Raw genomic sequence first — 12,046 nt, forward strand, 5'->3', positions numbered from 1 at the left:
GATTTTTTTTTCCTTCCTTTTACCTACGATTGTGTCTTGCCATCCTTTATGTGCCTTATTTATTTATTTTATTCTTATGCCAAGGGTGTCAAACTCGGGTTGGCTTGCGGGGCGCATTAACGTCAACGCCATTTCATGTGGGCCGGACCATTTTAGATCTAATATTTTGATTTTTTTAAAATTTGATTAAAAGAACTGGATCAAAAGACCTTAATAGTCCGTTTTTATAGATCTAAAGCAATTTTTATTTGAGCTTTTTTTTCTTAGTATGGAAAATTTCTTTTAATCATGTTTTTCATTTCAAATGGAAACAAAATATTTTTTTTAAATTATGTTCAATATTCAAGTGGAAAACTGAAAATATTTTTATATTTATTTTTCAATTTTACAAAACGCTTTTTGAACTAAAAACACAAAAGAAAAAAAATGGATGAAAAAATTGCAGTGATTGTTTTTAAAAAGGGGAAAATAAGGAAATGTAATGTACATCTATCATCATTTGAATTTGATCCTAAAACAGAAAGTCGGCACTCATGATTTACTTTCTCGGGCCGCACAAAATGATGCATCGGGCCAAATTTGGCCCCCGGGCCGCCACTTTGACACCTGTGTATTATGCGTTCAACATCTAGTCATGTCCACCTACCACCAGAGGGCACAGAGCCCTTCCTATGATGAACCCACAAGCTCTGCTAAGCGGTCTACTCTAAAACTCAAATACTGCAGATTAGAGTCTTCGCTAATGTTGTGCTTGTTCATTGCATAACACTTTTAATGGAAGCAATCACATGACCTCTGCGAAATATTGTCCTTCAAAAGATTTTTTCGGTGTTGTTCACAGTGGCCAATATATTAGCATTCACATTGACACAGCAAAGAACCCATTTGTTGTGAAGGCAAGCAAAAGATAAGCCCACAGATACACAAAAAACAACAGCATGCAATTGTGGTTGTATGTGAGTGCAAGTGCTTGCACGCGTTCACATGCGGGAGGTCATGGTGGAATTTTGTTTGGCCAGAAGGGGGGCAGGGGTCACGGAGAGCATGGTAATGTGATTGAAAAGAGGGTGAGGAAAAAAAGAGGAACTGAGAAAAGGAGAGATGTGGAATTGTAACTCACAGGGTTTGATCAAGATCGTCAAAGAAAGACACAGAGAGCACGAGATAGCATGGAATTACTGTATAACTGCCCCTGGAGCCTTTAGCAAGGTTACTCTGTGCACACAAAAAAGAACTAAACGTAGTGCGTAAGAGTCATAATTATTATTATTTTTTAAATGGAAGGTCTGTCGGCTGGCCACTGATTCAGGGTGTCCCCCGCCTCTGGCCCGGAGTCAGCTGGGATAGGTTCCAGCACCCCTCGCGACCCTAATGAGGATAAAGCGGTTCGGAAAATGAGATGAGATGAGGAAGGTCTGATCAAAAGAATGATATATTTATATACATATAATAAAATAAAGCTAAAATTTGCTTTACACCTAAATGTACAAAACACCACTGCATGTTTAATATTTAAAAAAAAACTCATTAAAGGTGGATTTAAAGAGTTTTTCTAGCCATGGGTTCTCGTGTAACCTAAAATTTATGAAACTGATTAGCCGTATCACAATTTTAATAATCTTTTTGCAACAGATATGAGATCTTGGTGGCATCAGCTTTTTATTTTGGAATATATTACCTGGATTACATCAAACCTGTGAAGGCAAACGATATGAAAGCCTGGTGTGTACTTTTGTTGATTCTAAATGTGATATCCCATATCATCACTAGTACATATAAGATTTTGTGTAATATTATATATGTCTCAACATTGATAGTTGTTGCAACAACATAATGAGTAAACTGTGATGAGAAATAAATCCTATTTTCTAAATGAATCTACAACAGTGTGGAACACATGTGTCAAAGTCGTGGCCCGGGGGCCAAATCTGGCCCGCCGCATCATTTTGTGTGGCTAGGGAAAGTAAATCATGAGTGCCGACTTTCTGTTTTAGGATCAAATTAAAATGAAGAGTATAGGTGTATATTAAATTTCCTGATTTTCCCCCTTTTAAATCAACAATTGTAATTTTTTAATCCTTTTTTTTAGTGTTTTTAGTTCAAAAATCATTTTGTAAAATCTAAAAATATATTTAAAAAAGCTAAAATAAACAATGTTTTAGATCTATAAAAACTGAATATTCAGGGATTCTAATCCAGTTCTTTTAATCAATTTATTAAAAAAACAACTAAATATTATATCTAAAATGGTCCGGCTCACGTGAAATCAAGTTGACGTTAAAGCAGCCTGCGAACCAACCCGAGTCTGACACCCTTGGCATAGAACATGGAAAGACAATTTACAAATTCATTCATTTTCAGAACCGCTTCTCCTCACAAGGCTCGTGGGGGGTGCTGGAGCCTATTTCAGCTAACTACGGGCACCAGGCCGGTGACACCCTGATTCGATGGCCAGCCAATCGCGGGGTACAAGGAGACGGACAACCGGTTATTCACGCTCACACTAATACTTAGGGGCGATTTAGCGTGTTCAACCAGCCTAGCATGCATGTTTTGGGGATGTGGGAGGAAAGCAGAGTACCCAGAGAAAACCCACACAAGCCCGGGAAGAACATGCAAACTCCACATATCAAAACTGGGTGCTTGTGAAACATATCTAGGGGAGTGGCTGTTTTATGAGATTTCCTTTAAATGAATCTGATCAAATTCTTATTTTTCAATTTCACCAAAATATAGCACGGAAGTATTGTTATGTTGAGGAAAATCAACCCAGCAAGATGTTTTATGTGCAATATAAAGCTTAGTTGTAATGCCTGGGGCTAAAACAAACACAGTTCTGTCTCCTTTTTACGGTCAAACATACTCCTTTAATCTCGGCTATGTTTTGATGTTGGTTGCCACTGATTGGGTCTTAGAATGCCTTATGGGCTATGCGAGACAGACACATTTGAAACACATTCCGCTTACATACGTGCACAAAGAATATACAGTGTATGTGCGTGTAGTATGTGTAGCGTTCCTCGTGTTTGTATTTGCGCCTGCGAGCATGTCTGAGAACCGTAGGGAGTGAATCAGCAGGTCTCGGTATATTTGAGTAAGTCAAGGAGGCCTGCTGGCTATTAGTGGAGGGAAAAAAGTCCATCAATGATTAAATGCCTATGGCCTTGTTTCAGAAGCAGCCTAAAACCACAGACACGCCAATAATGGCTATGTGAGAAAGGGGGAATGGGAGAAGGTAAAGAACAAGAATGTTAAGCAAAACAAATGTAAAAAAGTATCAATTTCACCTCTCTACTCGACCTTTGTCTCCAGCTTCCTTGCATTTTCATTGGCTGTACCCCCATATATTCCCTTCTGGAACTGACCCACCTCCCTTCCTACCTAGTCCCCCCTCCCCTCCCCTCTTCCAATTACCAGGAGGAGTATGAGCAGAACCACACACTTCACAGCTTTCAAGTGCCGAAGAGGCATCCTCCAGGGAATTATCCAGCAAGCGATGAATCCACAAATACTACCCCCCAACCACACCACCTTTCTTATTTCTCCTTCTTGTCTCCCCCAACCCATACACTACCTTACTGCATATTTTTATATTTCTTTCTGCTCTTTGACCTCTCCATCGTATTCCCCCATCCCTCAACATGGCCCTATTGCCAATTTTCATAGTACTACACTCATTCTCATTCATTTTTTCAGCAAAACTTTTCTCAATATAAAGGAAACAAAACAATATTAATGAATTCTCACTAGATGTTTGAGGCGGGTTTCCCCCCCAAAAGTAAACAAATGAAAATAAAATTAGCCTTTTTTTAAAATCAACATCTAACTGAAACAAGAGTTTATAATTTATAAACAGATGCTATTTTTGGTCAATTTTGGTCTTATTTTTATCTTCATTTTTTTTCTCGTTTGCTTAGATTCTCTTAGATACTTCTTACTCTCTTCTTATTGTGATGTTTTCAATCCAACTTCCACACTAGTTACACTCCATATTATAGGGGAGGGACTAAAACTAACACTAACACAAACAAACAAACGAAATTAGTCAATAAAAGTCATGTTAAAACTACTAACATACACTGTCAGCCCTATTGCATTGACATACTTAATGCTATGGTATGTGTGGCATTTTGAACTTCGAGTGGGGTAAAATTTGGCCGGGCCGCCCTATACATAATAATAATAAACAATAAATATACATAATGGGCCAGCCACCCAATGGGGAAGTGCTTCTTCCACCTGACTTTGGTGTGCGCGGTCTGGGTTCGATTCCCACTCGGTGGCAGTGAGATTGTGAGCATGGGTGGTTCTCCGTTTCACTGTGCCCTGCGAGTGGCTGGCAACCAAATCAGGGTATCCCCCGCCTGCTGTGTGTGGTTTGCTGGGATAGGCGCCAGCACCCCCTGCCATGAATGAATAAATAATAGAGAACCAAGAGTTACACCCGGGCGGCCCGGTGATTGAGTGTTTAGCGCATCGGCCTCACAGCTCTGGGGTCCTGGGCTCAAATCCAGGTCATGTCTATCTGTGTCAAATTTGCATGTTCTCCCTGTGTGTTCCCCTGCCTGTGTGGGTTTCCTCCGGGTAATTCGGTTACCTCCCACATTCCAAAACCATGCATGGCAGGCTAATTGGACACTCTAAATTGCCCCTAGGTATAGGTGGGAGTGTGCATGTGTGACATGCTAAAGTGTTTAATTCATTAACAATCGCAGGTTGGGGAGTTGCAACTATTTTGGATTGGATGTATATCGATATTCGATTATTGATGCCTTGATTCCCATACCACTAGTTTGGATTGGATGTATATCGGTATTCGATTATTGATGCCTTGTTGCACATAGCTTGAACCACTGCAGATGTTCCTCATATCAGTAAAGCTGCATTGAGAAAGCAACAACAAATTACTATTGTGATTATTTCTCCCTGTGTTTCAAGGTATGCTGGTTGTTGTAGAGGCCGGTTGAGTTTGTGGTTTGCATGTACACTGTTTAGCGTGTGAGAAAGAAGATAATGTTTAGTAATGTTTATTTCCTTTTGAATTGCAAGCGTGAATCTGCGAGTCCCGGGTCATGCACATGGATATAACATTCAGCACGCTACCTTTGGCCGCCATTATTAGTGTCTATGACGGTCATAGCAAGGAATTTATGTTATTGATATTTCATTGAGTGCCCTGTTGAATAGTTGAGAATGACTTCTCGAAGTTGTAAAAAGAAATGATAAAACAAGTTATGACCGTATATTGAACGGGTGTAATTGTACATTATGTTTTGTTTTGGGTTCTAAAGTGTTGCTAATATATATATATATATATCCATCTATAAAAAAATATTATAATCTAATCTAAATATTATATCTAAAATGGTCCGGCCCATGTGAAATCAAGTTGACGTTAAAGCGGCCCGCGAACCAACCCGAGTCTGACACCCTTGGTGTAGAACATGGAAAGACAATTTATTCATTCATTCATTTTCTGAACCGCTCTCCTCACAAGGCTCGAGGGGGGTGCTGGAGCCTATTTCAGCTAACTACGGGCACCAGGCGGGTGACACCCTGATTCGATGGCCAGCCAATCGCGGGGTACAAGGAGACGGACAACCGGTTATTCACGCTCACACTAATACTTAGGGGCGATTTAGCGTGTTCAACCAGCCTAGCGTGCATGTTTTGGGGATGTGGGAGGAAACCAGAGTACCTAGAGAAAACCCACACAAGCCCGGGAAGAACATGCAAAATCCACATATCACAACTGGGTATTTGCAGAAATAATAGATCAAATTCTCAATATTCTCTCTCTCTCTCTCTCTCTCTCTCTCTCTCTCTCTCTCTCTCTCTATATATATATATATATATATATATATATATATATATATATATGTATATGGGTGTAATTGTATATTATGTTTTTTTGTGTTGATAAAGAGATATCAGTAAAGCTAGATTGAGAAAGCAACAACAAATCACTATTGTGATTATTTCTCCCTGTGTTTCAAGCGAAAATGCAGGGTACAACACATGGTTGTCCTTTGTCTCCTTGTGCCCTGCGATCGGCTGGCCACCGATTCAGGGTGTCCCCCGCTTCCGGCCCGGAGACAGCTGGGATTGGCTCCAGTACCCCCTACAACCCTAATGAGGATAAAACGGTTGAGAAAATGAGATGAGTTACACCCACCACTGACTTAAGTACATCTTAAAATTAAAATTAGCCAATTTATATGAGATTGTACCAAATCTATTAGTGAAAAAGAGACAAATAATTAAAAATGAGGGCACCAATGGAACGTGTTGAAAACAGTCAGAATGTGACAGAGGATTTCAGTGATGGATGAAGCAAAAGGTAGAGCAGAAAATAGAGAGGGTGTGTGTGCAAGATGAAGCGGAGGTACAAAGAGGAGTGCCAGTGGAAAAAAAAGTGGCTCCGGTTGTATCGGAGCAGCCGTGTGTGAAAGCACACGCTCGGCACTCCTGTCGCCTTGCTGTTTAATGAGGAGAACCTCTTAAGAGTAAAAGGCACAATATAGTCCACACACACACGCGCGCACATATCTCGCACACACAAATTTACAACCAAACCTTTGCTTATTAACTTTTGCTGTCCAGTTCAAATCCCATCCCCCACTTTATAATGCGATGAATAAGAGTCCCTGTGCTCTTTGCACAAACAACAGGCGGATTAAAATAATGTATATTTTACTTTGGAAAGCTATACCATCTATGTGGATTTTTTGCAGAAACAATAGATCAAATTCTCAAGCGTTTTAAAGAAGTCCGGGCAGAGAAGAAGGTAAAAATGCAGTCGGATGGAAACTGTCAGTCACAGATGAAAAGTCACTGCCTTTCTCTGTCATCCTTTCTTCCTCCCTTCAGCCTGCGCACCCCACCTTCTGTTTCTGCCTCACTCTTTGCACTTTCAAATGTTCTCATTATTGCTGTTTTTCTTTCTGCTCACTGCTCATTTTTTGCTACTTTTTCCATAGTGTGCTCTACACCACCTGCATAAAATAACATTGGAATTCTGTCCAACTCAACCCCCGACGTGAGCGCACACACAAACAGACACGGAAGGACACATTCTTTCACTCACTCAGCAGGTTGCGTAACTCTCAAAGATGTGTGTCCATGGATACGTGTGCACTTGTATGTGTGCCACGGTGTATAATGTGTACATGCAAAGAATACCCGAGTGTGCAGAGATGAAATTGCAGAGTAAGTAGCTTTGGTGTGTAGTAAAACTTTATTTATGACTACTCTGTTATTACGCTGACGTCAAGGTACAATCACAAATTGATCATTCTCAAAATCTGCAGTTCGGTAGTTAGTAAATACCCACAAGTGCAAAAGCAAACTGCAGCCTTGCAATATTGACCCAAAAAATGTCTTTGTTTTTGTGTGTTCGGTACACTCACTTGAAAAGGACCACTTAGTCAGTGCATGCTTGTGTCTTCATAGTTAGGATGCAAATTAGGGATTCTATTTTGTTCCATGGTGAAAGAGCTTTGAATGTGTGCCTAAAACTTCTCAACACGGGCAAATTGCCATTGAGGAAGGATGTAAAAAGCAATCTGATGGAATTTTAGAAACGACGTCGATTAAATACGATGATGAATGCGAACAACTGCTGTGGGGGGTTTTAGCCGGACAACTGGTGATGCTGATGGTGCCATTTCTTTGTCTAACGCTAGTTATTTCTGCTCATGCTAACTGCGGAATAGACAATGTCTGTGATTGTGATCACGAACAAAAAGGTGCATCATTTTTTTCAAAAAATGTACCTATATTGAATCTCGGCTCGTTTTTTTTTGTAATCTAAAATCGTTCAGTCACGACAACAACTCCAGAACACATTCCAACAGAGAGATCCGTCGAGGGTCGATTTGGGAGGTTCTTTGGAAGTGCTGTTGTTTTTTTTACCGGTGTGTGTGTGTGGGTGAGTGTGTGGTTGGGTAGGGCGGCATATCCAAACATGGCTGACACAGTGTGGAACCACAAAACAAGCAGCCGGCAAGCCACAGCATAGCATCTTGAGACAGAATACCAAATGAAGCAGACTGCAATATTACCCCTGCCTTCACCAGCCAAACACTCTGGGGGAATCTATATGATGAATCACGAATAGATTTTGTTGGTGTGTTTTTTTTTCTGTCTCTACAGCTCTAACTGCTCCTGCTCTTTGTCTCCATAGCCTTCTTGCTGCCTCGCATTGCTGTCTTTATGTTATTTTTAATGAAGCTTCCCTACCATATTTTTTTTAGCTTCGTCCATCCCACTATTTCTCACCCCCCTATTCTTTCCTCATTACACCTCTCATATTTCATTCCCCCCCCCCCCACCCCCCCCCCCCCACCCCCTATATCTCGCTCCCTTCCAAGACTCTCTTTTTTCAATGTACATAACAGTTTCGTCTTTAGGTGGGAGCTCTGGTGGTGTCCATGGTAACGACATTGCTAGGCAACAGCCATTTCCCTTCCTCTCCTGATCCAAGCAGCAATGGCAATAATCAACAGCTGAGGATAATTCTGTGTACACGAAAAGTTCTAAGTACACAACTGTATATTTATTATAAGACCAGCACGTTTGTTACATTTATCAGCTGACCAGGAAATTGCCATTCTGTTTTGGAGTTTGTGTCTGTGGTATAAATTGTCATTCAATACCTTGATGATTCAGTTCAACCTATATTTAGTCACAAAAAATGTCAATTTTGGAATTGTTAGTAGCGCTGGTTATGTATTTTGATGGGAAATGGAACAATAGCCAATTAAGAAGCAATCTGAATATTACCTGATCAGAAATAGAAAAGAGTAGATGGTTGTTTAAAATGATTGTACTACATTTCATTCGGCAATAAAAACAACAAGAACACCTCAATGTACTACAAAATAATCTACTAATACTACTGATGCTGCTACTTCTTCCTTTATGTTATGAGATTGATATTTTTTTTCCAATTTGCACTCCCCATTCTGGCATTTAGTAGTCAGTCAAACAAAAACAGCTGGTTTGGGATAGGACACTGTAAAGCACGGGTGCCCATGAGCAAGATACGACCCACTACATCACATGTGTCAAAGTGGCGGCCCCGGGGGCCAAATCTGGCCCACCGCATCATTTTGTGTGGCCCAGGAAAGTAAATCATGAGTGCTGACTTTCTGTTTTAGGATCAAATTAAAATGAAGAGTATAGATGTATATTAAATTTCCTGATTTTCCCCCTTTTAAATCAATAATTGTAATTTTTTTATCCATTTTTTCTGTGTTTTTAGTTCAAAAATAATTTTGTAAAATCTAAAAATATATATAAAAAAAATCTAAAATAAACATTGTTTTAGATCTATAAAAAACTGAATATTCAGGGCTTTTAATCCATTTATAAAAAATATATCTAAATATTACATCTAAAATGGTCCGGCCCACATGAGATCTGGTCACCATGAATGTGGCCCGCCAACCAAACTGGGTTTGACACCCCTGCACTACATCATTATTGTGCGGCTCGCAAAAGTAAATCATTTGCATTGGCTTCACTAAAATCAGATGATGACTTTTTAGTTGTAGCAACATTTATATGGATGTTCTTCGAATCCAAATTCATCTTCACTCAAACAGTCTGCAACTCCGGGAGGAGGCCATTTGAAAGCATGAAAAGAATCACAGCAACAATGCTGAGTCGAGACAGAGAGACTCTGACCTTCAAAAGCTCTATAGCATGTCAGACACACATAAATATACACCCACACACACACTCACACACCATGATTGCTCGTATAACACATGCACACAACTCAAGGCCAACGATCAGGGCACTCGGTGTTCCTGCTGCTCCACACTGGATCGCCGTCTGTCCGTCTACATAAAGTGGCCACTGAATCTCAATTCTGAGATGAGGAGGAGGACGATATAGAATGACCTCCTCCCCTTTGCATCATTATTCTTTAATCTACATTCATACAGTTCGAATCTAGTTGTCTTATGCCAATCTAATTTCTATCCTCATCAATGTACAGGCCAACTGGCTGTTCAATTCCAACCAAACCAATTTTCAGCTGGACATTGAGCATTATTCCATTCCCCCCATCTTTATTCATCCACTTCACCTCCTCCTCCCATCTGTCTTCCACTCTCAACCACTCTCACTAGCACATCATTGCCAACATTTCATTCTGCTCTACCCATATCATTTTTGGATGATGAGAAATCCCCAAAAAGAAAACAGATCTTCAGCACAAATTAATTTCTAATGATAAATTTGTCTAAATGGCATATTGTCTGCTTTTGAAAGGAAGGCATATCTTTTATATGTTTTAGGATGATGGATGGAGTAGCATAAGTGAGAACATACCGCGTTGATAAAGAGGAGAATAAGAACACAAATAAAGTAGACAGAAAAATGAAACAGAATGATTTTCAACTGAAAAAAAAATCAGTCATAATCATCACGACAATAATAAATTAGGAATGAATTATTTAAGTCCTCTACTCAAACAAGACATTATGGTAATACCTTACACTGTGGATGCTGCATACCGCCCTATAGTGTCTAGACATCTTTTTTTAGAGCCAGAATAAAACATGAATTATGCATGCAGTGCTGTTCTCATTCAGTGAAGTCATATCAATATTATCGCATATAGGGTGCTGGTGTGTCCGCTACGATAGTCACACCATTGGGGTGCCGTATAATGCTCCACAACATACACAAACGACACAGACTGCACATTTTCATGACCCCACCCTATATATATATATATATATATATATATATATATATATATATATATATATATATATATATATATATATATATATATATAGCCACCAAGACAGCTAAGCTTCCTTTATTCATTTCAGCAGAGAAGATTGCATTTTCAAAGACTGTGTGCGTGTGTGTGGTGTGCATGTTCATGTGTGTTGGCGTGCACGAGTGTGTGATTACTGACTTTGGCATGGAAGAACGGGGGATATTAAGCGATTTAAATTCACACACGTACACATCTAGGCACCCAAACAGACAGAGATGCTCTTGCACACACAATGGTCCAAACCTATGCATACACATTGGAACGGCACAAGGACACAGACAACCATTCCCACTCACATTCATACCTAGGGGCAATTTAGAGTGTACCCTGCATGGTTTGGGGATGTGGGAGAAAACTGGAGTACCCAGAGAAAACCCACACAAGCCCAGGGAGTGCATGCAAACTCCACACAGTGAGGACTGACCTGGGATCGAACCTTCGACCTCGGAACTGTGAGGCTAACGTGCTAACCACCCGCCCACCTGGCCGCTCCCTTAAATATATATGATAATAAATTGCGTGACCGGACGTTTGGTCGCCGGACTTTTGGTCGCCGTACGTTTGGTCGCCCGCACCCAAACAACCGGCGACCAAATGTCCGGCGACCAAACGTCCGGCGACAAAAAAAGGTAAAACAACACGGTCTACGCATCAATAAAAGCCAACAATGGCCCTGAGCAGTTTCAATGAGCGGACGTGTGAGTGTATAAGAGTTTGTAGGTACATGAGTTGTCCCCTTAGGAAGGGACGTCAGTCAGGGTCTTAACAAGTTCTCCAACAAAACACAATAAAAGTACGGGAAATTTGGAGCTTTTCTTTAGCCTAATAATTAATAGGGCATTAAGTATGACTAAATAATAATTCGCAGTTTGTATTTAGGGAATTTGAGCAACAATTTTAAATGGTAATTATCAATAACCTTCCGGGCGACCAAACGTCCGGCGACCAAAAGTCCGGCGACCAAACGGCCGAGTACCAATAAATTGTTTGACACTGTGTTTGTTTCAAATTCATTAACTGAACTGGACCTTTTTAGATTCTAGTTAAATGCCCCATAATCTAAAGGATATGCCTTCTTAAAGCAATTCTAGTTTGCTGCGCGGTTGGTTTAATCCGATTTGGTGAATTTGATTGAAGCTTCACAGGCATGTGAGCGGATGTCAGATGCATTTCATTTATCAATATGATAACCGCGGGCATCTAACACTATGAATAATGTTGAAATAAATGAATTGAAGGCAAAAT

General features: G+C 40.2%; 1 protein-coding gene across 1 annotated transcript in view; it reads right to left on the reverse strand.

Annotated features, from left to right (window-relative positions):
• dpf1 (double PHD fingers 1) overlaps positions 1–12,046 on the reverse strand; it is a 36,241-nt gene that overhangs the window by 9,014 nt on the left and 15,181 nt on the right. The gene's annotated exons all lie outside the window — the stretch shown is intronic.

Source organism: Stigmatopora argus, chromosome 10 (genome assembly GCF_051989625.1).
Source record: "Stigmatopora argus isolate UIUO_Sarg chromosome 10, RoL_Sarg_1.0, whole genome shotgun sequence".
Lineage (NCBI taxonomy): Eukaryota > Metazoa > Chordata > Actinopteri > Syngnathiformes > Syngnathidae > Stigmatopora > Stigmatopora argus.